The sequence below is a fragment of the Peromyscus maniculatus genome, chromosome 6 (assembly GCF_049852395.1).
Source record: "Peromyscus maniculatus bairdii isolate BWxNUB_F1_BW_parent chromosome 6, HU_Pman_BW_mat_3.1, whole genome shotgun sequence".
Classification (NCBI taxonomy): domain Eukaryota; kingdom Metazoa; phylum Chordata; class Mammalia; order Rodentia; family Cricetidae; genus Peromyscus; species Peromyscus maniculatus.
In genome coordinates this window covers 9,395,293-9,418,018 of record NC_134857.1, presented here as the reverse complement: position 1 = coordinate 9,418,018, position 22,726 = coordinate 9,395,293, and the positions used below count along the sequence as shown (strand labels likewise).

The window sequence follows — 22,726 nt, the reverse complement described above, 5'->3', positions numbered from 1 at the left end:
TCTTCCTCATCTAATCTATTCAGTAGTCTGTAACCCATTTGCTCACCTTGTAAGAACAGGGGTACCACTATCAAACTTACTGTAGCTGAACCAGCCTTACAATTGAATTTATGGCTACCTTCTTGGGGGACTGATAAATTGCTTTTGGGTCCCCACTGCAGAAAACTCATGATACTTATTAGTGCTGACTGTAGTGGCAAGTTTCTCCAGTCCCTCCCCATCCCCAAAGTCAGGACAAATCTCTCCCACGCATGGTCCTGCAGCTACTTATAAAATAACCACTCAGAGGCTTATATTAATTACAGACTGTATGGTCTATGGCTTCAGCTTCTTGCTAGCTAGCTCTTTCATCTTAAAATTAACCCATTCCTATTAATGTATATATATAGCCACATGGCCATGGTGTTACCAGTCTGCTGGCATCTTGTTGCTCCTTGGGAGGCAGCTGGCATCTCTCTCTCTCTCTCTCTCTCTCTCTCCCCCCTTTTTCTCTCTGTATGTCTGCTTGGATTTCCCACCTGGCTATAAGCTTTCTTGTCATAGGCCAAAACAGGTTTATTTATTATCCAATGGGAGCCACACATATTCACAGCGTACAGAAAGACATTCCACAGCAGTTGACCGAATGGAAAAATCTCAGTTCTTGTCAGTAAAGATCTGACGAGCAACACAAGAAAAGGACCCTGGGTCCCTGATGCCGTCTCATGCACAGCAAATTTAGTCTTAGGCCATCTGGATGACATGATGAGCTATCTTGATGATTCATAAAATTCTAAAAGCCAGAAACTTTAATAAATTAATAGTTTTCTCCCTTCTATTTTTTCATACTGTCAGCTATTGATCCCAAAACATGCAAGTGTAGGTGACGGACATTAGTTACCGAAGTCAATGAATTTGAGTGCTGGAGATGTGGCTCAGTTTGTAGAATCTGGAAGGTTCTGAACTACTGTGTATAAAGCCCTGAGTTCACTTCCTAACACCATGTAACTGAGTGTGGTAGTGCAGTCTTCTCGCTCCAGCACTCTAGAGGTAAACAGAGGAGGGATTGGAACTGAAGTTCATTGTCCTCCATCACAGTAATTTTGGGAACCACCAGGGCTACATGAAACTGGATCACAAAATACATCTATGAAACTAGTAATATAGTGACCTCAGTTTAGACCCACTCTGGCTGGTGCTCAGGAATATGGCCCCTGCTGCTTCCCACAGCTTACCGTGAGGAACTGCTGCAGAACAGTCATGACTCAAGCCATACATAGCCGCTCAGATAAAACATACCTCATTCACAGAGAACTCTCTATTCTCTTCTGTTGTGAAACAAATATGGTATTTTTCTTTGTGTCTATGACCAACATCCTTACTTTTCCCTATCACTTTGAAATGCTACGTTAAGTGCACATAGTCCTCGGCTTTCTGTTTTGGAAAATAAACTGTGGATTGTATGATAATCAAAAGCAGTCATTTTTTTTTAAATATCACTTCAAAGGGACTAATGGTCAAAGAACCCCTAGGATCTCAGTGTGTGCTTGAGAGTGAAGAAGCTGGGAAAGAGGTAGGGAAATGAAAGAGCAATTTCCAGAGAGGCTGGTTAAGGGACCATTGTCATCTAGCTGGAGGGTCACTAATAAGGAGACTGGAAGATGGGAAGACACTGGACTCTGGGGATAAGAAATAAAACAGAATAAAATGCAACAAAAAGACGTGACTTGGGACAGAAAACTGTAATCATCTGGGTGATGAGCAGTGCTGGGCTCTGCATTTCCTTTCTATACAGAAGAATTCAGGAAAATAATTTACTATGTAGAAAGTGAAGCCGTGTGTGTGTGTGTGTGTGTGTGTGTGTGTGTGTGTGTGTGTGTGTGTGTCTGCATGCGCACACTTGAGTGCATGTGTGGGTGTGTTTAGACTAGTAGACAAATTTCATGTGTTTCCCTGAGAATCAGGCACATATTTTTGAGACAGTCCCTGGTGTTGCAAATGGGGGCTGCCTAGGTGTATCCTGTGGTTCTTGAGACCAAACTCAGGTCTTTTCACTTGCAATGCAAGTGCTCCACCAACTAAGCCCCTGCTAAAAAGCTGAGCTGGCACTATAAAAAAATTCCAAGCCTTTTTAGGGAATCTTAATTAATTCAATAAAAATAAAAGACAGAGGCATACATTTAATCAAAACCACTACTATGAGTTGCAATGAATATATTCAGTGTTTCTCTTGAAAGAAAATATATATCAGAGAATAAGGGCCCTCACTCAGTGTGCTTACAGTGCAGTTAAGCAAGATTCTGAAAATCTTTGTTTTGGGAGTTTTTACCAACTCAATAGGATATGCGGCATCATTTTAAATCCTTGAACCCTATCACAGCCCACCCCCACAAATAGTATTGAGATAGGTGACTGTCCTTCCTCAAAAGAAAATGCCTGCCAACCTAGACTCACAATTTTAGAAACAAAAATCAAAAAAGCAATAGCTGTTGTTTATGGCCAACAATGAGGGAACAAGATTGTGGGTAAAGTATTACTTCAAACAACCTTGCAAAATGCCACATAGTGTTGAAGAAAGGTTTACTGCTCTCACATGCTGCTTCTCTGCAGCAGGGAATGCATGCTGACAGTACCTTCTTTTCAGCATTTACCATTTCATGTGAGCCAGCGGTGTGGAAGGCACCCATGCCTGGAGTACTCAACAGCGATCTGAATACACCCAGGCTCATAAGCCCCATTGTTAACAGAGCAAGAGCTGACAGCTTGCACGGTGGAAAAGGCAAGCAGTGAAATAAAACAGATGTCAAGGAAAAAAATCCCTCTACTTGTTTGGGCATAACCAGAACGCCGAGGAATCGACTGCCAAAAAGAATGTATCTCTATTTCCTACTGACTCCTGAGGGGTTGGGGATAATGTATTTTGGTATTATTCCCCTCCCCAAAGAAAACCATCCCATATATTAGTCCAAACTGTCCAAACTCAAGACAAATAACATAATCATTGTCTATAACATCCTCATTCTAATAAGATGTAATTCTTTCTTAATGGCATTGCCTATAACATTTGGAGAACAATATCCTTCCAGGAAGTCACGGTAATGAGAGAAAAATTGGGTTGCTGTTCCAGTCCCTAGCACATACATGCCCACTGTTGATATAAAACACCCTCCTAAGGGGTGTTTGAATGCTCCATCAAAAATGACACATTAACTACACAAATAAGATCCTAATTGTATTTTATCCTCACCAAGCTTAAGAGAAGGTACTCTGCAAGAAGCTATTATTTCATGAATTCTGATATAGGTTACCAAAGAAACAGGAGATGATAAACTTCATTGGGACTTAGAAATGAGTGTAATACAATCACATTTCTAAAACCGACTTGGAATTAGAGATGATAATAAAGGATTCTTCAAGCCAGTAAATCGTCACTATTGAACTTTCATCTGCAATCAACTTGTGGTTTCCCCCTGGGCCGTAATCACAGCAGGTTCTTCCATGGCATCACACCCAGCCCTGTACAGATGGGCTATGCCTGTCATGGGCAAGCTTTGACTGGGGCATCTGCAAGGTGGAAGTACTTTATCACTACCTTGAATTTCTTCATAGCTTTTGAGCAGAAACCCCAAATTTTTCATTTCTTTCATTTTTTATTGTCTCCATAAATTATATGTCCTGTCCATCTCTTAGTCTATATATAAAGTAAATGAAAAATAAAATTAAAAAGCAGCCATCTAGTTCATTTTATAAGCTTCAAACTTTCCAACTGTGTTTGGAGATGTTCAAATTTAGGCTTGATGACTTTCTTGAAGGTCAACCCAACTGCAGTGGCATGCACACAAGGCCTTGTGAATTTCACTCCACAGACATACTGTGTGAAGGTCGGTGGGTCACTTTATTAACGTGAAACATCTATTGAGCAGCAACATTTTAGAACAATGAAAGACAAGTAGATACGTACATACTATTTTTGTATATTTCAATATAACTATTTTTTCCATACTTTTTTTCACATTGTGGGATAATCTTGACATTGCAACTGAGAGAACTCAAGAGCCATAAAGATGACATAAAAGGAAATTATCTCATTCATTCAACACTCAGCAAATGTGTGCTTTTCTTTTAACATGTGTACAGTTGGGGGCTGAAAATATAAACAATGTGAAAGAAAATAGGCTCAAAGTTTATTTTAAAATAACAATAATCTACCAGAGAGAAGAGATCGGGGAGGAATGATGAGAAAGCAAGACTTCCAGACAGAACTGGAACATTATCTGCCAAATGTCCAAATGCATGGGTATGACAATGAGAAGTGATGGACTGTACATGCTTAATCAGAGCAAAAAGATACAGTTTTTAGATGTGTAAGAATCATAATCACCTACTGCTGTTATCTATAGGCTGCTCACTCTGGTGGCTTAGATTAGCCAGGTAGTATGCTAAATACCATAAAATTACACTATTTCAGGTTAAATAGCTTTGACACAAATGCAAATAGATTAACTGAAGCGTTCAATAACACACAGACAAAATTTGACACAATGATGCAGTTACTATGGTATATGAAAGCCTGGAGATGAGAAATAAATCAAATGTGGTTTTAGAAAAATTGTTGAGTTGTCTGGGAAACACACACACCATGCATACACACATACATCATATACATACACATATATATGTATACATGTATATCATCCACACAGATACACACTACACACACACACACACATAATATACACACATATATGTACACACACGTGCACATATACATTCATATACATACAGATACAGAGACATATCACACACATACACATGTCTCATTCACACACACATATACACACATACACACAACACACATACATATATTGTACACACATAAATGTACACATACATCACATCTACACATTCAAATATATTCAGAAACATATGCATATACATATCCATAATTTAAGTCATTGCCTTAAATTATACTACAGAAGAAATTTTGAATAGATCAAATATTAGGTTTAGTAAAATAAAACTCTGAAAACATTAAATAAAGTTACCTGTAAATATTTATCTATAAACAGAGCAGTGTTCTTAAAGGTCAAGCAGAAAGAGGAAATGTAAAAAGCTAAGAAATATAGTATACTACAATGTGAATAATAATACTCAAAAGACAAAAATTGAAAATAAAATATTTGCAATTTACAGGCAAAAAAGTAAACTGTATATATATAATGAGAGAACTAAGCCTTGCATAGGGTTAGTTGGCGTGTACTACAAACTACAGTAACACAGTGAGATGCTATTTCAAGTCATTGTACTAGAAGCTGTGGTGTGCTTCCAGGTGAGAACTGAAATGCACAGTTCTCTTAACTGTTTATTTAGTTGTTGGCAGCTGACAGTTATCGGCTGAGCCTCTCTTTAGAAATTACCACTCACTGAGAAGAGCCACCTTGCCTAGGGTCACACTCCTACCCTGGAACAGTCTATATCTGATGATTGGTCCTTTGCTCTGACGTCCCTCACAATGGTGGGGTCAATATCAAGGGCTGTTCCACCTCTGACACCCCAGGGAAGTGGCTCAGCCATGCTGCAATCCAGCTGGTCCTCTCCTGAGTTCTGCCACTCACAACCCTCATCACTTGTGCTGTTTCTCACACTGTGCTTTTAAAAGCATCCGGAGAACAAGTCTCAGAATTAGCTTCCTAGAAATCCTTACCTACCACAGTGGATCTGGGCAGCAAAAGAGCTGGACTTCAGTAAAGGCTCCCAGGACAGTGGTTCTCAACCTTCTCAATGCTGTAGCCCTTTAATACAGTTCCTCATGTTGTGGTGACCCCAACCATAAAATTATTTCATTGCTACTTCATAACTGTAATTTTTCTACTGCTATGAATCATAACGTAAATATTTTTGGAGATAGAGGTTTGCCAAAGGGTTTGTGAGCCACTTCTCTAGTGTTTGGCCAATCTTTTCTTTCAGACCAGCACTCACTCCAACCTTTGGCTAGCTATGGCTACTGTAATACATAATACATAATATATATGAATACATAATAAAATATGAATAAAACTAAGGAAAGAAACAAATTACAACACAAACAAACGGGAGCCTCGAGCAACCACTAAATGTCAACTATCCAGTTAATCAGATAACCATGCCCAGTTCAAGCAGACACCTAACAGTAGCGAATAGAATGATTACTTTGCTTTCATGGTCCAACTTTAAAGCTCAGGACAAATGCTACACTAGGCCTTTCAGATTGGACTTCTAGGTACACCAATCTCTCTTGTCTCAAGTCAACTATTGTATATTATTCTGTCATTAGCACTTCTTCTTACAATAGAAGACAGACAGACAGACTGATGAGAGCAGAAGTGAAGGCAATGAACCCTGGCATCTAGAGCTACCTACTCCTGGCCTCAGGATCTGCAAAGACCCCAGCACCCCAGGTTCCATGCACTCTAATAAAATGGCAGTGGCTAACGGCTAATAATACCGACATGGCTTAATTTTAATTTTTAATTTTTCTAAATATTCCTATGTTGATATATATTCCTATATTTCCATGTATAGTTAGACAAACACACATACTCTTGCAGTGGATACCTGTTCCAGCCTTGACATGGAAGTACTACCCCTAGTGAGGCTTCTGTTAACTACCACGCCTACCTACCTATGGGGCGGGGCTGAGACGGGAGCCCTTAAGACCTGAGATCCAGATGTGCCAGCTCTTGGTTCTTGATCCTGAATGCTGGATGCAGACCAGTCAGAGTTCTCCAGAGAACCCTGCTGGACTACACCTCACTTTTCCTGGATCCTGTAACCAACACTGGCTGTAAGTTACCCCAAGATAAACCTCCTTTTTAACTACGTGGAGTTGCCTTGTTAATCCCCACTTTACACTCTTGTTGCTTGTATTCTCAAAATAATGGTTTGAATCTATTTATTGATAGAATTTTAAATGGTGAAATATGGCAAAATATTTATAGTTTTCTTTAGAAAGGAATGTATTTGGCATCTTAGCTGACATATATTTGCTCAGCAATGTTCAAAGTTGCCCTCGCTGCAATAGTCAGGGAATGGAAACAAACTAAATTTCCTTTAACTGATGAATGGACAATGAAATTGTGATACACATGCACAATGGAGTACTATTCAGTTGTGAAGAAAAATGAAATAATGAAGTTTGCAGGTAAATGGATAGACCTAAAAAAGATTATGTTAAATAACACCAAGAATGTTTGGTAAAGCCTCAGGACTCATTATTTTATATTTACCTAAGATTATTCACAATACAAGTAAGTGTATGTATACACTCCCCACCCCACCTCCACACACTTGGACTAGAAACACAGACTATCAAAAACTCTAGTAGTAGGCATGAGAAACCACATTTTGAATGATTGGTTATTGCCATAGCCCTTGGCTATCTTTCGGCGACTGAGGGTGGGTCCCTATTGCTAAAGCATCTAAGATACAGGATACAGGACTCAGATGGTTCCAGATGGATCTTAACCTGAAAGCCTCATTGCTACAGTCTAGCTTCCCTGATTCCAGAATATACTGTGTATGCTTTGCAGGGAGGGAAGCAATTAACAGTCCTACCTGCTGTAGCACCATGAGCCATTACAATTACCAGCATGGCAAGATGTGTAGAAAGGTACAGTAAGTGGCACGCACATGTTGGTGGCACTGAAGGACTTAAGGCCACTCAACAGGAGGTAAATCATGCCGGTACTAGAAACCTACCCAGCTTTCTGAGACTAGTGAGGTCATGACTTGAGAAAAGAATCTACTACAGCCACCTTGCCAGAGTGGTATAATTTCTTACTGTATTTTAAATCTTATCCTCATGCTCACTGATAAGGATAGGCACCATTTCTCATCAAAGATACCACTCTATAGCAAATGGAGAGCAGCACAGAAAACCACAGTTGCGTACAATACAGAGATCAACAGTGGGAGCCTAGCCCCAAGGGATACATCTACATCACAAGTATCTACGACATATCATATCACCTGCATCTATGACACAGGATGGAATATCAGGGAAGAGTGTAAAGAAAGATTGTAAGAGCCTAAATACCAGGAAATCTGCTGTGAAACAGTCCCTCCCAGAAATAGGTACATAAACGAGACTGGAACGATGGCAAAATCACAGACATTTTAGCATGGAAAGGGGAAATTCTCACAGGGTTCCACCTTAAAAAAAGAACTGCTGTGAGATGGAGAATTAGCCTCGCCCCAGGTGAGCCCCCTTAATGGTTGTCCATCATAGAACGGTAAGCCCTAAAATCATATGTACACAAAGAACAGAAATGAACCCAGGAGTTTGTGTGTGTGTGTGTGTGTGTGTGTGTAGGAGTATGTATGCATACACACACACACACACACACACACACACACACACACACACACACACACACACACACACAGAGCAATGATAATCAAAGAAAAAGCAGCTCTCAGCCTGAGAGTGGGATCTATTGGGAATGGTTTGAGGGAGGGTAGCTGGGAGGGGCTGGGGGAGGAAAGGGAAGGCAAAGTGATATAATTCTGTTTTAATTAAAAACATTAAAACATCTTAAGATGAAATTCACAATTTTAAAAAGTTAGGAAAAATTTTTAGAATCTGAGCTTGAGAAAAGACTTAAAATGATGAGTAAAGTTTTTCTTATTAAATCAGTAAGAGGCTGAAAAGGACAGTAAAATGTAGTCCAATAATGGTAAGGTGGGAAATGTTCTGAAGTGGTAATGGATCAAGAATTTCCATTAAAATTTTGACAAAAGGAATAAAGAATTAAAAAGTTAAATAGATAAATCCATTGTTTTAACTTTTTAATAAATAACCACCCATTGAAATTTTCTCAAAAAAACAATAGTTCTAGATAACAGCTACAGAAAATAACTTTCATATGGGAAAAATAGAAACATTTCACAAAATATATGTTTATATAAATGTACAGAAATCTTTGTCCCTAATGTACTTAGTAAATAGTTTTAACAATATGTATCAAGATACATGTGAATGTGTATAACAAAGTAGGCGAGGGCTCAATCAGACAGAAATAACTGGTAGACAAAAGATTAGAATAAAAGCCAGGATATTAACAAAGGCTTCCTCCTAGTGGTCAGGTTATATTTGCTTTTACAATATTTATACTTAGGAATTCCTCAGTTTTTTACTCTAGGCATATAGCCTTTAACAAAACAGTTATAAATAAAAATATTTAAAGAACAAATAGCTACTTTAAAAGTCCAAGCTTCCCATGGAACCTTTCATTAAGTATTATTAAACTAAGGAAGGCATTTTGTGGTCATCAGCTCACTAGACAGTTAATCAAAACATCTGGGTTTTCAAGCAAGCTCTGACAGCTTCTAGCCACATGCCTTTGTTCTCACCTGTTTACCAAGTGTTTGATAATAAGGAGATTTACTTAATTCCTCCAAGCCTCAGTTTCACATCTTTAAAAAGATTCTAATGAGTATTTCACAGCATTGTTGCAGAGATTAAATAACGTTAAGAGGGGAAGATCCAGGCAACATCCCTGACGCCCTCTAGGTATTCCCTCCATGTTTGGTGAAGTTGGAACAGCCGGCTCTTTCCACCATTGGAAATCACATTTTTTTTACAGCCTCAATTCTCAGTTCTGGGTCACAGTTTCCTACTCAGACCAAAGAGTGTCTTAAAAATATCTGCACCTTTGGGCAGTAACCCACTGAACAGAGCAGCGCAGCCAGCGCATCCCATCCTGCCTTTGAAACCTTCTCCTTTATATTTCCATCCGTTCTTCTCTTTCTTTTAGCCATTTCATTGTTGTTTGTTTGCTTGACTCGACTCCGAAAATGAGTATTCAGATCAAATTAATTCCCCAAGACCTGTCTTTGCCTTGATTTATATACTTGTTAACAGCAAGCTTTGATTATTATACATTTGATATGCTATCATTGAGTGGAATGAATTAATATAATTATTTTTACCCAAAGATGAGAACTACAAAAATAAAAAATTAAAAAGGAGGGACATCTGTATTCATTCCTGCAGAATGATGGACATGTTCGACATGGTAGTTGCAAAGGACTGCAAAGCAGAAATTAATCCCACTCCTGTGGAGTTCTGAGGATGTTCAGGGCAGCAGATCTCATTTAGAACCCTCCTTTGCCATCTATTAAGAAGTGAGCATGGCAGAGCTGGCCATGGGGGAGGCTTTTTGATTCTCAATTCCTCTGAACATTGTCAGTGTTTAATCAATAGCTAGTCCGGGCATCATTAAACATGTGTTCAGTTCAAGGTCCTCCGGATGGGGATGGTTGAGGGAATTTTTCAGTCTTGCTGTAAAGTGAAAAAAGGTGCCTACATTCAGGTTAGCCTGCTCAAAAGAGACACGATTTTAACCCATAGTGCATTAAATGAGACCTGTTTTAATGGGTCATGTGGAATATCAATTATTCTTGATCTCATAATTTTTGCTTCTGTTGCAGGGTGTATCCTGCAGAATTTGAGTCTGCATGTACTAATTTATGCTTGCTACAAGGAAAAGCGTTAGCAAATATGTCAGTCATGCAGTGCAGCAAGCCTGCTCCTCTTAAATTTTGTAGTTCAATGATTCCATACAAGTTGAAACTCTTTGTACCTTGGGCTTAATCAAGGGTGTAACGAAGGCAGGACAGTCTGTCTCAACATTTGGAGTGCAGGTAAGAAACCAACTACAGATTTTTCCTTCTGCATTTTAATCCATTGTTCTCTACCTGTGTGATACAGTGCTTAGCAAGCCAAATTTTCAAATCAAGAAATGAAGATAAAAAATGTCTTTTACTACAGAATCTCATGGAAGTTATAAAGAGAAATAAGGATCATTAAATCATTTTCTTTTATAAATAAGACCAGGTTGAAATTATTGTTTCCTGACTTTACTTTTAAAAGTTTTAGGAATCAGAGCCTTCGCCATAGAGAAAAAAGGCCAATTAATTAGGCTTAGTATAAAAATTAATTTGCATTATTTTTACTGAATCCAGGAAAAATGTTAAAATCTTACCACCCCAATATATAATATAGAATATGTTGGAGGCAGAAAGTCAGTCAAATCATTCCCCTTCAATTATTAAAAATTTGAATCATGTATTGTATTAACTTCTAAAAGAAATTAATATGGGCCTTAGGATACTGCGGAGCAGGCCCAGCAAATCCCAACTGTGCTATTGGGTTATAATCTATGAATTTCATTCTGTAGAGATCAACTTGATAAAAATTTCTGGTAAAGCTGGAACCATGTTATATGAAAGCTTCATATTTCACAATACCAACCAAGAGTAAATTCTGAAATGCCCTTATGTTCTTTTACAAATCATGAAATTATTACTAAATGAAAGAGCAAAGGTTTATGACTTGATGTAACCTCATGTACTTAGTGTTTATCCAGAAGATTATGTAGACTCAGCTAAATTTAACCCTACCATTTTATGAAAACACCAACAATCATATTTTATAGCCTATGCTGGTTCAGTAAACTAGCCACTGTAGCTTCTCTTCTATGACTCCTGACTTCAGCTAGCCCTGGCTAGTTGGCTAGGTTTCCAGTATTAGGCAAGATTTACCTCTTGATGGGTGTGTGTCTTAGGGTTTCTATCACTATGAAAAGACACCACGATCACAGCAACTCTTATAAAGGAAAACATTTAAGTGGGTGGTTTACAGTTCAGAGGTTCAGTCCATTATCCTCATGGTGACATGGTGGCATGCAGGCAGACATGGTGCTGGAGAAGTAGCTGAGAGTTCTACATCTTGTGCAGGCAACAGAAAGTAAACTGAGACCTCAAAGCCAACCTCCATAGTGACACACTTAAGCCACACCTTGTTGTCCTTTTTGTAAATTGTTGCTGCCTTTTAAGCCACAACTGTCCTAATCAGCAACTGCAACTCAAACCCAGCAGTGCTTGTGCTGCAGAAGCCACAGACTGAAGGAACAAAATTCCCTCAGGCACCGACTCTTTCAAAGCTAGGAAGGGAAGTAACTAAATCGCTGTCCCTGTAAAGAACTCAAGATTCTCTGAAGAGCAAGTTGTTCACCTCCTCTCCTTGCTTGCACCTTCCAAAAAGCCCTCATGCTTCTCCTCACCCCTCCTTAAAAACCCTTCTCCATCTGTCAGCTAGTTGCTGACTCAGCCTCCTGACCACAGGTGAATTTTATTTAATCAAACACATCTTTGCATCATTAAACAAATGTTCCAGAGCATAAACAAAGGCAACACATCTTAAAATAATATTCTACAACAACACTTCCTAGCAATGCCACTTCCTATGAGCGTATGGAGACCAATTACATTCCAACTACCACATTCCACTCCCCTGGCCCCCATATAATACCGTAAGGCAAAATGCATTAATCCAACTTCAAAAGTCCCCATAGTCTATCACAGTCTCAACAATGATTGGAAGTCCTAAGTTCTCTGGGTCCAGCTGTTGTGCCCAGATCGTGACCCCCAGAGAGACCACCAAGGACGAGCATACCAGAATGCAAAAGCAAGGTTTATCTTTGTTACAAGTTGCGTGACAGGGAACTCATCTCAAGCATTCACTGGCCTCAGCGCAGTGAGGCAGCGAGGAGTTACTCTTTCTTGGGGAAGTTAGTTTTTATAGGCAAAACCCATAAAATTTCTTAGAGGGGTGGGGGTTAGTACGGGTCCATCCTTGTTTTTCCCGGGCCTGGACTTTGTCTTATTCTAGATTATCTGTTTGCCCTGTCAGCAGTTTTACAACTCATCTCCGGGATCTGGTCATGTTATCTCTGGAGAGGGGCATCTTGTGGTTTATCGGTTATCACCAGACATCCTGATTTTGTTCTTTTGAAAACACCTGACTTCACCCTCTCCAGGAAGGGGGAACTGACTCACTTTTAAGATATCTCTTCCCTCAGCTCTTTTGGGTTTTTGGGGGGACTGTGTCTGGGTCTTTCACAGCACTGGCATTCCCTGACAGGCTCTGCATGTGGGCCATGGCAGGTGCTCTGGTGACCCTGCTGTCCATTGGCATGTTCAAGGAGCCCGAATGGGTCAAGGCCACCCCAGCAGCCATCGGCCTCTGTCTAGTGACAATACAGCCCAGGCCAGGGACTGCTCCACCAGTCAAGGGCCACAAGCGCCATCATCTCCTGGCCATATTATGGGCCCTGGAAGCAGCATTTCTTTCCCAGAAATCTCCCAGCCCACCTGGCAGTGATTCTGAGGAGGAGGAGGAGGAGGAGGAGGAGAAGGAGGAGGAGAAAGAGGAGGAGAAAGAGGAGGAGGAGAAGGAGGAGGAAGGAAAGAAGAACAAATACCTCCCAAGGCCCTCAGTTACCAATGCCTTGAAGGAAGTAGAGGAGAAAAGAAAACGGAAATGTCAAAACCAGACACCATCTATTAGTGACTCTGAGGGCAAGGAGGTAGAAAGGAAATGCTGCAGACAAACCCTTGGTGGGATCTCTGCTGAAGAAGGAAAGGAAAGAGGAAATGCCAGAAATATTCTCATTCACTCTCAACCCAGCACCTGGACGGTGTGGACCAAACAGTTCACAGTTCAAGGACAAGCACTGCTACAATTGACCCACCCAAGCCAAGCCCTGAGTCCACATCTTCTAACTCCTTGCAAACCCCGAGGCAGAAGAATAAGGGGGGACACAAAAACAAGACACTTCAGACACCAGACCAGGTTCTTCCCAAGGCCTCCACAGAGGAGACTGAGGTGCCCCCTGCCCCATAGTCAGACAGTCAACGGACTAGAACTGGATCCCTGCGAGCATGGATGGCACAATGGCTGGATGGTGCTGATTTCGATACCTTAATGAGCAGTTGTACTCGGGGCCCAGCAGTGCTGCCCAACACCTCTTCCAGGAAGACCCCGAGGCTTTTCTCCTCTGTCACCGTGGCTTTCAGAAACAAGTGAAAAAGTGGCCACTGCACCCAGTGGACCATATTGTCAAAGATCTCCGCAAGAAGCCTACATCCTTGGTGGTAGCTGACTTTGACTGCGGAGATTGCTGCCTAGCTTCAAGTGTTCGGAACCCTATGCACTGTTTTGACTTGACCTCTCTGGACCCCAGGACCACTGTATGCGACATGACCCAAGTGCCTCTAAGGATGAATCTGTGGATGTGGCTGTGTTTCGCCTTCACCAATGGGAACTAACACCAGGGACTTCCTTGAGGAGGCAAATCAAGTGCTGAAGTCAGGGAGTCTGTTGAAAGTAGCTGAAGTCAGCAGCTGCTTTGAAGATATTCAGGCATTTTGGGGGCTGTAACTAAACTTGGTTTTAAGGTCATCTACAAGGACCTGACCAACAGCCATTCCTTCTTGTTTGACTTTGAAAACAACTGGGCCTCCTTGAGTAGGACCCAAAGCCCAACTCCCAGGCCTGAAACTTCAGCCCTGTCTCTACAAGCTCAGGTGACCAATGGATACCTGTTAAAAGAGGAAGGCTCAGGCTCCAAACTCAGAACTCTGAAGACTGTATCTAACCAAGCTACGAGCCAGGACCTGGTGCCATCGTCCTTCTGTACCAAGAACACTGATAAAGCCTCCGGCTCAGCTCTGCTCTAATGGAGCCTTCTTGGCTACAAAGAGCATGAAATAACTTGGGCAGGCTCAAGAATAAGAAGTTTATTGTGAGGGAATTGGTATATTCTGGGAATTGTGGGTCACTCAAGTATCATGTAATCTACTTGGCTTGGAAGTGATAGATCTCTGGGTTTGGTTTCTCTTCATTTTTCAGAAGACATCTTCTGATTGTATTGTCTAGCCTCTGATCATTTATAGTTTCTGCTCCTTCAGCTCCAAGACTACAGACAGCTTTTGCCTTATGGCAGGACCTAATGCTAATGCCTACTGGGGCTGGGAGTTACTTCTTTCTCTCTTAGAGCTGAGAATAATTTAATTTCTTTCTGTTGTTGTTTTGAGACAGCATCTCACACTAGTCCAGGCTAACCTCAAATGGTAATTCTCTTGCCTTAGCCTCCTGATTATTGAGATTACTGGCATGAGCCACTATACCCAGCTTAATTACTTAATTTCTGAATATTCCCTTTCTCATTTGAAAAATGTAAAATTTTTGTGTTCCAGCATGTTGTATGGGTCACCTGGGGAAAGTTGTAGCAAGGGCTGGGAACATAGGAGGCTCTGAGTAAATCAGCTTTGGCTATTAAAAAAGAAAGGAAGGAAGGAAGGAAGGAAGGAAGGAAGGAAGGAAGAGAGAGAGAGAGAGAGAGAAAGAAAGAAAGAAAGAAAGAAAGAAAGAAAGAAAGAAAGAAAGAAAGAAAGAAAGAAAGAAAGAAAGAAAGAAAGAGAGAGAGAAAGAAAGAAAGAGAAAGTTCAAAGTTCAAACTCTCTTCTGAGAGTCATGTGATCTCTTAACTCTAATCCCCTATAAAATCAAACTCAAAAATCAGATCTTTTACTTCCAATGTATAATGGCCCAGGATATACATTACCTTTCCAAAACATAGAGAAGGGAGTATAGTGAGGAAATACTGGACCAAAGCAAGACTGAAAAGCAGCTGGGCAAACTCCAAACTCTACATCTCCATTCTGATGTCAAAATGTTCTTCAGCTCTCCAACTCCATTCAGCTTTGTTGACTGCAACACACTTCTTTCTCCTGGGCTGGTTCTAAGTCTTCCTTGACAGGCATCCCATGACTCTGGTGTCTCCAGCATCTTGGGGCCTCCAAGGCAATCCAGGATTCAACTTCACAGCTTCATACATGGCCCTTCTAGGCCTCTATTCAGGGACACCCCTGGCACATACCTGACCTCGGTGGCTTTCCTTATTCGTGGAAGAATATTCCACAACCCCTTGATTCTATCCTTAAATCCAGAACCATGTGGCCAAAGCTGTCAAGTTCTGCTGCTTACTAGGGCGGAAACATGTCCCCCTCATTCAATTACTTTTTTATCAACTTTCTGTTTGGGTGGTTTCCTTCACTACCTAAGCTTTGCTGTCCTGAAACTGGACCCGTAGAGCAGGCTAGCCTCAAACTCAGAGATCTTCCAATCTCTGCCTCTGGAGTGCTGGGATTAAAGGTGAGTACCAGTACACAGGCTCTAAACTCTTATGTAATTCCTTTTCACAAGTTGGAAATTTAGCTGGATAGGATTTTGCTCTGAGGTCACCACTCCCTTTATTTCGGTTCTTAATCTGTTTATCTCCTTGAACATAGGACTTAGCTACATTTTACTTCCTGGTGCTCCCTTTCTCCTCGAATTTTACAGTTTATAATTTACCCTGCTCAGCTTGCTCCTTTTCATTGTAAGTCTTCACTAGAGTTATCACTAATAACCACATGACAAAGTCTATATTAGGCTGTTTTGAGACTTCCACTGCCAATGAAATTGAAGAACCAAAGCACCCCCATTTTAAGCAAGCCCCTCACCCCAGCTTGAAACAGACCTGAGTTTCAAAATTCTCAGAGCTGCTGACATAGGTCCCAGGACAAAGTCAGGATGTTTGAAGAGCCATCTGGTAACAACCAATTAACGATAGAATGCCCCAATGCCGGAGCTGGTCAAAGTACAAAGTCAGGATATTTGAAGGACTATCTGATAGCAATCGATTAACCACAGAATGCCCCGATGCCAGAGGTAGTCTATAAAGTTTGACAAACAACTGGTTAAAACTACAAAGATAACACAAAAATTCTGGAAAGCCACTAAAACTTGAGCCCATCAGAATTGTACTAGTACTAGCACCCCTAAATGATGTAACCTTATGGGTTTTGCCTTTAAACCTGAGCTTTCAGAGGGCCAGGCGTCTCCTCCAGCCTCTACTGTGTGGCTTAACTAGGTCCCTGCCACATGGCTTGAACTTCAATTAACCTTGCATTTGCATTTCGGTGAGTTTATGTCTCTGGTGTTCTCTTTGGGGGCCTTGCACCCAGGGCACAACAGAATTATTCCAAAACCCTTCACTTTAGTCTCAGGAAGACTCTTCAGGCAAAAAGAAGTCACATTCTTTACCAAACTATCACAAGAACAGTCTTTAGGCAACATACTAATATTCTTCTCTCTGAAACCTTTTGAGCTAGGCCACCCCAGTCCAAATCTTCCATGTTCCTACTGGTATGGCCCATTAAGCAGTGATGAAAGCATTCCACTGCTTTCCTAACCCAAAGTACCAAAGTCCACATTCCTCCAAACAAAAATATGGTCAGGCCTGTCATAGCAATACCCCAGTCCCTGGTATCAACTTCTTAGTTAGGGTTATGGCAACTCTTATAAAGGAAAACTTTTAATTAGGTGGCTTACAGTTCACAGGTTCAGTCTGTTATCATCATGGTGGAGCATGGTGGTATGCAAGCAGACATGGTGTTGGAGAGGTAGCCGAGAGCAGTAGTACATCTTGCACAGGTAACAGGAAATGAACTGAACTACTGGGCGTGACTTAGCATATTTGAGACCTCAAAGCCCACCTCCCCAGTGACACACTTCCTCCAACAAGGCCATCCTACTCTAACAAGGCCACCCCTCCTAATAGTGCCATTCCCCGTGAGCTTATGGGGACCAATTACATTCAGACTACCACAGTGGGTCTTACTCCAATCAGAGAACTGTTGATCACTGCCAACCTACGTGCGCCACGCTTCCCCCTTGGGGTTAGTGTGCTACACTAGTCATTGTGCTTCACAGGCTTCACAGTTGGGTGGGTTGTTGGCTGCTTCCCTCCTCTGACAGCTTGCACGGTGCCTTCTGGTCCCATGGAAGTAAGTCCTCAGGGAGGAGGATTCCAGGTCAGTTCTAGTTCAGGAGTCTCTAGAACCTGTATCTAAAGTGCATTGTGTCTTCAGCTAGAGGGACTTCCCTTACACTTCTGTGGCAGCTGAGGACAACAGCAATAGCCCGTAATGTCTTGGGAGTCTCTTGGACAGCCCTGGCCAATGACTCAAAAGAGGGTTTCATGCCTGGTGTTGGGTCTTTTTAGGTGGTCTTTGGCTCTTGAGGGAAACACTGTCAGTCTAGATGGGAAAATTACATTTAAAATATGTATGTTTGTTTATACATAGACTTCTGTGTAGTATAGGTTTTTTTTTTTCTTTTCCTTTAGGTAGATAGCTAATAGTATGATTCCCTGTGACCTTTCAGACATCATCCTTATTGTGATTTCACTTTCCTCCCTCTTTCTTCTGTACTTGGCTTCCTCTCCCTCCATGATTTAAACAAACTTCGATGGTGGTTTGAATAAGAATGATACTCACAGGCTCATATATTTGAATGCTAAGACACCATGGAGTGGAACTCTTTGAAAGGATTAGAAGGATTAGGAGGTGTGGCCTTGTTGGAGGAAGTGTGTCACTGGGTGGGCTCTGAGGCTTTAGGAGCCCAGGCCAGGCCCACTCTTGCTCCATGTGCTGCCTGTAGAAGAGGATGCAGTTCTCAGCTACTGCTCCAGCACCGTGCCTGACTGGCTGTGTGCTGTCACGCTCCCTGCCACGATGACAATGGACTAAGTTTCTGGAATGGTAAGCAAGCCCCAACAAAATGTTTTGTTTCTAAATAAGAATTGCCTTGGCCATGATGTCCCTTCACAACAATAGAACAGTGACTAAGACAACCCCTTTATTCTCATTTCTTTCTTCAGATCACTTGTACCCTGCTATTCTCCCTCTATTACGTCCCCCAAGTACATTCTAAATATTTGTCCTTATACCCACAGATAAGTACAACCCTCACCTCTCATCAAGGAAACTTCTTTTAGCAACAGAGACATCACATAAGAACATAACTAATCAAAATACAAAATTGTGGATCCCAGTTCAAATTGATAATCTATAACTTGACCCATCCATTGTGGAAGAGGGGGCAGAAGGATCATAAGAAGCAGAGGATGAGGAGTTTGTTGTGAGATTGTGTTTCCTAGGAATGTCAGAAGCTACTTGCAAGAAGTTTCACTAGTATGGCTGCTAATGTGGAAGGGGAAAAGAACACCAACTGGTTTTCTAGTGCTAAATGGTCAGCCCTGAAAGCTTATATACAAGTAACAATATACAGATTGACCAAGTTATATTTGTGTATTTAGGAATACAGGTACACACACACATAAAAATATGTAACAATTAAAGAAGAGGCCATGAATTTGAAAGAGAGTAAAGAGGACACATAGGAGGATTTGAATGGAGGAAAAAGAATGGGAAAATAATTAATTATATGATAATCTCAAAAAATATTAAAAAATTGTATAGTCTATATGAAACTGATATTTTTTAAAATAAAATATACACTGCTGAGTTCCCACAGGAAAGAAGATTGTAGCTGCTGACAATCAATGTCACGATGAATGTTATAGTCCCAAGTGCCATGGTCTCTCACTAGTCCAGTCTTTGTATGTATGTGTGTGCATGCACAGAGTGTGTGTGTGTGTGTGTGTGTGTGTGTGTGTGTGTGTGTGTCTACCTTGAGGCTACACATGTGTACATATTCTTATGTGAATGAACATGTGTGTGAAGGTGCCCATGTACTGTTTGTGTGCAGAGAGATTAACATAGGTGTTTTTGTCAATTACTGTCTACTTCACTGTTTGAGATAGATCTCTCAGCAACCCTGGACCTTCACCAATTCACTTATACTGGCTGTTCAGGAGCTTATGGGATCCCCTTGTCTCTGACTTCCCAGCACTAGGATTACAAGTGTGTAGTACCATGCCTCACTTTTAATGTAGATGCTGAGGTTCCAAACTGAAGTCCTCACATTTTTGTAGCAAGAACAGTCATCTCTCCAGCTCCATTATTTGCAAACTGGGCCTTCATACAATAATTTCTTTACCAGGCTCCTTAATTCTGCATATGCGTAACCCAATTACCCCATGCACCAATATGAAACCTTTACATTTAGTTACTGTCTTTTACTTCCTTAAAAAGTCTTAACAATAAGACTCAAGCACATCATTTGTAGTAGGCATGTCTTTTTGTTTGTTTAACCACAACTAGATTTAACAACTTTGCCTAACCCCATAGGCGTGTTCTGTGTTTCCCACATAAGCATAATTGACTTGGATAATTGGCCAACTAGAAGGTTAACATACTACACCTAAACAGAATCCATTGGGTATCTACGTCATGAGTCAAGTTTTATTCTTTAAGAGAAACAGAGGATCTCTTTAAATTCCAAAGCGGAATGTGGAAAGGCTCTAGATCATCATGATAAAAAATCAAGAAGAGAGAATTTTATCCCAATTACATGGCAGATATATTCACTTGTCATCTATGCCCCATGTTCATCTCAAGAAGTGTAAATCATTGTTCACTCTATTCCCCTAAGGTGCTTATCATGAGAGGTAATTTGTGAGGCTGCAAGCCCAAGTCATATTCTGAAGTTCTGACATTAACCTCCAGTACATACCAGGTCCGGTAGGCTACAAAGAAAGATGATAATATCTGCCTTTTGAGATTACTGTGAGGGCTAGAGATAATATTTTTTTTAACTCTAATAATTATTAATGCTGACGGACATGACCAAAATTGCATGCCAAGCACAATTATCAAGATTCTAGAGTGTTTAATCTCTGCATTTGTTTAAACGTCTGGACTCTGAGTTATGGGACTACGTTTGCTCAACTCCCCATGACCTCTCAGCCCAGAGGGCTGAGTCCTGAAGAAAGCTGCTTTTCCCAGGAAATTGCCCATATACAAATATTCCTCACCAGCAAGCCTACAGGAGGAGACAAATGGTCCTGAAGGTTGGATCAGCAGTCCGCCTTGCTTTATGATTACAAAAGTTCCCTGATAGGGTATTTGGTGTCTGAGTTCATGGTGTTTCTTGTCTTTGTCTTTATCCATGGCTCAAATTTTAACCCTAACTTTGCTCTTCACTGGTTTGGGAACACTGTTGCCTTGCCCTTCCAACTCTGACCTTATACTTGGTTTCATGACATACTCCTGATTTTGCTGTGTGTTCTGGTTGGAGACATGAATGAACTCAACCCATCCTTTGCCCTCGACTCTCATTAATAATCACACATATCCTGTTCTTTGTGGTAAGGTCACTCAGCTAGGCTCTTTGAATTCAAGCTGTTCTTGCTACTCTTACAATATGCAGAAAAATCTTTGCCTTCCTGTTATGGAGTCTCACTGGCAATGACAATCGTCCAGTACTTTAGAGGACCCATATGCAAATCATTCAGTTGGCTGGTAGATGTACACTTTTGGTATATTTGGGGTTTCAAATGTTGTCCATTATGTCACTTGACTTTTGAAAGGAGACAGGGTGGTAAGGATAGACTTGAATTTAATTGCTTTTAATCACATGTATATTTATATCAACTTGCATAGAGGACTTGAGACATTATAGAGAGTAAATAAAAGATCTTATTATATTTATTAACAATAAGGTTTAAACAAGGAGAGAAAAATACAAAAATAGCCATTCCAGAAAAAAAATAACTGAATTAAGATTCTAAATTAAGAATATAGGTTAAGTGGAATCACTTTAATTAAAACTTCAATGTTTCTCTCTGTTTCCTTAGAGCCAAAGCCAAGCACCATTAACTCTTTAAATCTAATTAAGAGAAGATCACAAGACAGAAAAAATGTCCATCTCCAAACAAAGCAAAGCCTTTTGCAGGATTTTTTTATATGCTGAACACTGACTTCATATATAACACTAGATAAAACACTTTGCCTCAGTCATGATTGCAGAGATTAAAACTAACACAGGCAAGATGAAACCTTTATCTCATACTGTGTGAGGTTCTGTGTTAGTGCTTTAAAGATTTTTACATTTCATTTGCATCTACTGTAGATCTTTCTGTGTGTGCAATACATGTTTGTGGCAGTGCCTGGGGATACCAGAAGGGGGCATCATATCCCCACAGATGGAGTTACAGATGGTTGTGACCCACCTGACATGGGTGCTGGAAACTGTGCTCTGGACATCTACAAGTGCAGCAAGTGCTCTGAAACACTGAGCCATCTCTCCAGCTCCCTGTGTTAGTTTTACCGTGGCTGTGTGGGGTCATGGAAATAGTATTTCACAGACCTTATGTATCTGAAATCATGACTATTCCTCGGTTCACCTTTACAAAATTAAGGCCAGATACTTTCTTTCCTTATTGCACACCAACACTCCTGGCTTATAAGATTTTATATGCATATCTCAAACACCAAGGGACCTCAGACACAACACCAAGCTCACAGTCCATTAACCAATGTGCAGGAAAATGATAGCACAAAGCCCATCCACCCTCCATTTGAATACTAAGATTCATCCTTCATATCTCCATGGCTGGTACCCTCATCAGGATGTAACACAAATGTAGCCCCTCATAACATGCCTCTCTTATTTGGGGCTATAGCTGAATTATGCATTTCATCTACTGGAACAGCTGTTTTGTCCAAGCAACTGTTTAAAACTCCTAAGGCAGTTGGTCCATTTTCTTTCAAGGAATATGGTATGATGTTTGGGAAGCCTTCTCAGAGAGAGTGATTCTGAATTGAGTATAAAAAGGTAAATTAGGTAAGATGAGGTGGAGAAACGATGGGAAGAGAATGGAAATGAGGCTCAAGCAATGTGGTAGCAGGTGTATGGAAGTGGAAGCTGCTGAACACTGAGGGACGTGCAAATTCCCTTGTAATGGTGAAGTGTGGAGTATAGAGGTCAGGTGAGGGAGCTGTTCTCAGAAGTCAAAACCTGGACCACTAAGCCATGGCAGGCTGGAGAGGTCAGTTCTGAGTGCTACAAAGAAAAAATGTTTTCTTAAACAATTTCAAATATTATATTTTCAAAGTATTACTATGAGGGTTG

General features: G+C 40.8%; 1 protein-coding gene and 1 pseudogene across 4 annotated transcripts in view; one reads left to right on the top strand and one right to left on the bottom strand.

The window, feature by feature from the left end:
- LOC102920155 (EGF-like and EMI domain-containing protein 1) overlaps window positions 1–22,726 on the bottom strand; it is a 708,148-nt gene that overhangs the window by 178,810 nt on the left and 506,612 nt on the right. The gene's annotated exons all lie outside the window — the stretch shown is intronic.
- On the top strand, window positions 12,996–14,392 carry LOC102905944 (ribosomal RNA-processing protein 8 pseudogene; annotated as a pseudogene).